Here is a 6,000-nt window from a genome sequence, read left to right on the forward strand (position 1 = left end):
TGTCGCCTAGTCGCTGCACTGTCGCCTAGTCACTGCGCTGTCGCCACGTTGCCACTTGACGTCGTCCTCCTGTTCTCGGGTCCCGTCGCGTCCCGATAGCACATCCCTCGCGCGGTCGTAGTCGCTGCACTGTCGCCTAGTCGCTGCACTGTCGCCTAGTCACTGCGCTGTCGCCACGTTGCCACTTGACGTCGTCCTCCTGTTCTCGGGTGACGTCGCGTCCCGATAGCACATCCCTCGCGTGGTCGTAGTCGCTGCACTGTCGCCTAGTCGCTGCACTGTCGCCTAGTCACTGCGCTGTCGCCACGTTGCCACTTGACGTCGTCCTCCTGTTCTCGGGTCACGTCGCGTCCCGATAGCACATCCCTCGCGTGGTCGTAGTCGCTGCACTGTCGCCTAGTCACTGCGATGTCGCCACGTTGCCACTTGACGTCGTCCTCCTGTTCTCGGGTCACGTCGCGTCCCGATAGCACATCCCTCGCGTGGTCGTAGTCGCTGCACTGTCGCCTAGTCACTGCGCTATCGCCACGTTGCCACTTGACGTCGTCCTCCTGTTCTCGGGTCCCGTCGCGTCCCGATAGCACATCCCTCGCGCGGTCGTAGTCGCTGCACTGTCGCCTAGTCACTGCGCTGTCGCCACGTTGCCACTTGACGTCGTCCTCCTGTTCTCGGGTCACGTCGCGTCCCGATAGCACATCCCTCGCGTGGTCGTAGTCGCTGCACTGTCACCTAGTCGCTGCACTGTCGCCTAGTCACTGCGCTGTCGCCACGTTGCCACTTGACGTCGTCCTCCTGTTCTCGGGTCACGTCGCGTCCCGATAGCACATCCCTCGCGCGGTCATAGTCGCTGCACTGTCGCCTAGTCACTGCGCTGTCGCCACGTTGCCACTTGACGTCGTCCTCCTGTTCTCGGGTCACGTCGCGACCCGATAGCACATCCCTCGCGTGGTCGTAGTCGCTGCACTGTCGCCTAGTCACTGCGATGTCGCCACGTTGCCACTTGACGTCGTCCTCCTGTTCTCGGGTCACGTCGCGTCCCGATAGCACATCCCTCGCGTGGTCGTAGTCGCTGCACTGTCGCCTAGTCACTGCGCTGTCGCCACGTTGCCACTTGACGTCGTCCTCCTGTTCTCGGGTCACGTCGCGTCCCGATAGCACATCCCTCGCGTGGTCGTAGTCGCTGCACTGTCGCCTAGTCGCTGCACTGTCGCCTAGTCACTGCGCTGTCGCCACGTTGCCACTTGAGGTCGTCCTCCTGTTCTCGGGTCCCGTCGCGTCCCGATAGCACATCCCTCGCGCGGTCGTAGTCGCTGCACTGTCGCCTAGTCGCTGCACTGTCGCCTAGTCACTGCGCTGTCGCCACGTTGCCACTTGACGTCGTCCTCCTGTTCTCGGGTCCCGTCGCGTCCCGATAGCACATCCCTCGCGTGGTCGTAGTCGCTGCACTGTCGCCTAGTCGCTGCACTGTCGCCTAGTCACTGCGCTGTCGCCACGTTGCCACTTGACGTCGTCCTCCTGTTCTCGGGTCACGTCGCGTCCCGATAGCACATCCCTCGCGTGGTCGTAGTCGCTGCACTGTCGCCTAGTCACTGCGATGTCGCCACGTTGCCACTTGACGTCGTCCTCCTGTTCTCGGGTCATGTCGCGTCCCGATAGCACATCCCTCGCGTGGTCGTAGTCGCTGCACTGTCGCCTAGTCACTGCGCTGTCGCCACGTTGCCACTTGACGTCGTCCTCCTGTTCTCGGGTCACGTCGCGTCCCGATAGCACATCCCTCGCGTGGTCGTAGTCGCTGCACTGTCGCCTAGTCGCTGCACTGTCGCCTAGTCACTGCGCTGTCGCCACGTTGCCACTTGACGTCGTCCTCCTGTTCTCGGGTCCCGTCGCGTCCCGATAGCACATCCCTCGCGCGGTCGTAGTCGCTGCACTGTCGCCTAGTCGCTGCACTGTCGCCTAGTCACTGCGCTGTCGCCACGTTGCCACTTGACGTCGTCCTCCTGTTCTCGGGTCCCGTCGCGTCCCGATAGCACATCCGGCGCGTGGTCGTAGTCGCTGCACTGTCGCCTAGTCGCTGCACTGTCGCCTAGTCACTGCGCTGTCGCCACGTTGCCACTTGACGTCGTCCTCCTGTTCTCGGGTCACGTCGCGTCCCGATAGCACATCCCTCGCGTGGTCGTAGTCGCTGCACTGTCGCCTAGTCACTGCGATGTCGCCACGTTGCCACTTGACGTCGTCCTCCTGTTCTCGGGTCACGTCGCGTCCCGATAGCACATCCCTCGCGTGGTCGTAGTCGCTGCACTGTCGCCTAGTCACTGCGCTGTCGCCACGTTGCCACTTGACGTCGTCCTCCTGTTCTCGGGTCCCGTCGCGTCCCGATAGCACATCCCTCGCGCGGTCGTAGTCGCTGCACTGTCGCCTAGTCGCTGCACTGTCGCCTAGTCACTGCGCTGTCGCCACGTTGCCACTTGACGTCGTCCTCCTGTTCTCGGGTCACGTCGCGTCCCGATAGCACATCCCTCGCGTGGTCGTAGTCGCTGCACTGTCGCCTAGTCACTGCGCTGTCGCCACGTTGCCACTTGACGTCGTCCTCCTGTTCTCGGGTCATGTCGCGTCCCGATAGCACATCCCTCGCGCGGTCGTAGTCGCTGCACTGTCGCCTAGTCGCTGCACTGTCGCCTAGTCACTGCGATGTCGCCACGTTGCCACTTGACGTCGTCCTCCTGTTCTCGGGTCACGTCGCGTCCCGATAGCACATCCCTCGCGTGGTCGTAGTCGCTGCACTGTCGCCTAGTCACTGCGCTGTCGCCACGTTGCCACTTGACGTCGTCCTCCTGTTCTCGGGTCATGTCGCGTCCCGATAGCACATCCCTCGCGTGGTCGTAGTCGCTGCACTGTCGCCTAGTCACTGCGCTGTCGCCACGTTGCCACTTGACGTCGTCCTCCTGTTCTCGGGTCACGTCGCGTCCCGATAGCACATCCCTCGCGCGGTCGTAGTCGCTGCACTGTCGCCTAGTCGCTGCACTGTCGCCTAGTCACTGCGATGTCGCCACGTTGCCACTTGACGTCGTCCTCCTGTTCTCGGGTCACGTCGCGTCCCGATAGCACATCCCTCGCGTGGTCGTAGTCGCTGCACTGTCGCCTAGTCACTGCGCTGTCGCCACGTTGCCACTTGACGTCGTCCTCCTGTTCTCGGGTCATGTCGCGTCCCGATAGCACATCCCTCGCGTGGTCGTAGTCGCTGCACTGTCGCCTAGTCACTGCGCTGTCGCCACGTTGCCACTTGACGTCGTCCTCCTGTTCTCGGGTCCCGTCGCGTCCCGATAGCACATCCCTCGCGCGGTCGTAGTCGCTGCACTGTCGCCTAGTCGCTGCACTGTCGCCTAGTCACTGCGCTGTCGCCACGTTGCCACTTGACGTCGTCCTCCTGTTCTCGGGTCACGTCGCGTCCCGATAGCACATCCCTCGCGTGGTCGTAGTCGCTGCACTGTCGCCTAGTCACTGCGCTGTCGCCACGTTGCCACTTGACGTCGTCCTCCTGTTCTCGGGTCCCGTCGCGTCCCGATAGCACATCCCTCGCGCGGTCGTAGTCGCTGCACTGTCGCCTAGTCGCTGCACTGTCGCCTAGTCACTGCGATGTCGCCACGTTGCCACTTGACGTCGTCCTCCTGTTCTCGGGTCACGTCGCGTCCCGATAGCACATCCCTCGCGTGGTCGTAGTCGCTGCACTGTCGCCTAGTCACTGCGCTGTCGCCACGTTGCCACTTGACGTCGTCCTCCTGTTCTCGGGTCATGTCGCGTCCCGATAGCACATCCCTCGCGTGGTCGTAGTCGCTGCACTGTCGCCTAGTCACTGCGCTGTCGCCACGTTGCCACTTGACGTCGTCCTCCTGTTCTCGGGTCACGTCGCGTCCCGATAGCACATCCCTCGCGTGGTCGTAGTCGCTGCACTGTCGCCTAGTCGCTGCACTGTCGCCTAGTCACTGCGCTGTCGCCACGTTGCCACTTGACGTCGTCCTCCTGTTCTCGGGTCCCGTCGCGTCCCGATAGCACATCCCTCGCGCGGTCGTAGTCGCTGCACTGTCGCCTAGTCGCTGCACTGTCGCCTAGTCACTGCGCTGTCGCCACGTTGCCACTTGACGTCGTCCTCCTGTTCTCGGGTCCCGTCGCGTCCCGATAGCACATCCCTCGCGTGGTCGTAGTCGCTGCACTGTCGCCTAGTCGCTGCACTGTCGCCTAGTCACTGCGCTGTCGCCACGTTGCCACTTGACGTCGTCCTCCTGTTCTCGGGTCACGTCGCGTCCCGATAGCACATCCCTCGCGTGGTCGTAGTCGCTGCACTGTCGCCTAGTCACTGCGCTGTCGCCACGTTGCCACTTGACGTCGTCCTCCTGTTATCGGGTCACGTCGCGTCCCGATAGCACATCCCTCGCGTGGTCGTAGTCGCTGCACTGTCGCCTAGTCACTGCGCTGTCGCCACGTTGCCACTTGACGTCGTCCTCTTTTTCTCGGGTCGCGCCTCGTCCTGGTAGCATCTCCCTCGCGTGGTTTTCCGCGGCTTCCATGGAAGTGGCGATAACACACGCCTTGTCCCATGTTAGGCCTTTGTCATCTTCAGCGGCCAAAAGCTTGCATCGAATCGCCTCGCTGCGTACCCCCACGACAAGCTGGTCTCTGAGCGCCTCAGTTAAAAACGTTCCAAACGAGTAGTTTGTTGCCAACCGATTCAATTCTACGATGAAGTCGTCAGCTGCCTCCCGGGATCCCTGTATGCGTTTATGGAAGTTGTAACGCTCCGTGACTATCGACCGCTTTGGCGCGTATAGGTTCAGAAGCGCCTGTTTTATCTCTTGATACGTCTTCTTTTGAGGAGCCTCCGGAAACATCAAGTTCCGCAATGTGGCGTACGCGCTGTCACCCACTATCGTCTTAAGAACGTCTGTCTTGCTTTGTTCGTGCAGATTATTCACCCTCGCAAATGCCTCGAACCGCTCGAATTAGATAGCCATGTTACCTGTCGTGGTACAAAATTCCGTCAGGCGCCCGACGAACGGTTGGTGGCTAGAGGACGGTGGCATATCGCTGTCCATGATGTCTGCTGCTTGAATCAGGGCCGGCGGTTTATCCCATCTTCGTCGCCATTATTAAAGAGACGACAGTTGCGCAAGAGGTTTATTGACGACGACTGGTCGGTAAAAACACATAATATATAAAGACACGCCCCCCTGCTTGGGTAGGCTATTTATACTGTAATGGAGGCGCTGGAGTGCCCACAAGCGTGGCCCCCTGCTGGTTACAAGATACAACAGTCGTCTTTTCAACTTTATTTACTTATTTTTTGTATACATGAAAATACATTCGTGGCGTTACATGAGCAGGTTTGCGCTGTGGTTACAAGATGCAGTTCTACAAGCTCGCGCAACGTTCCTTTCTTGTGCAGTGGTCTGAGTATATTTACGACACCTTCACTGAATTTTTACTGTCCTGTCTGTGGTTTTTATCTATCCGTGTATAGCCGTGCTGATTAAGCGACAATAAACGTGGTGGTAGTAACACTGAGTTGTCTATCTTCGTGCTGTTCCGTCGGCGCACAACATGTACCATTAAGGTACCCACCGTAAAGGAACTATGCCAGCGTCATGTCGTGTTGGAAAATATGTGCCGTACAATATTTAAGTAAGAAGTTAATTATAGTAATTATGCTGATTATTTAGTTAGGCATTTTGATTGCTCGTAATGGCCGCCTCATCGAGTAATTTAGATCAAGGGTTGTAACTGTGCAACCAACTATAAGCAATTTTTGAAAATGTGTCGCAGCTGAAAAAGCAGCCGTGTATGAATTTGCGCTAAACTAAGTAATGCGTTTATGTATTTTACGTCCTGGGTTGCTATGCAGGATGCACCGAGTTTCTCGTTTGCACGAATTTTACCCGAGTTTGCTCGATGGCAGTCAGTGAGCGGAGATAGCAAGGAACGTGCAAAAACAGCAGGCAAAAAAGAAAT

Source organism: Dermacentor silvarum, chromosome 3 (genome assembly GCF_013339745.2).
Source record: "Dermacentor silvarum isolate Dsil-2018 chromosome 3, BIME_Dsil_1.4, whole genome shotgun sequence".
In the NCBI taxonomy this organism is placed as follows: Eukaryota; Metazoa; Arthropoda; class Arachnida; order Ixodida; family Ixodidae; genus Dermacentor; species Dermacentor silvarum.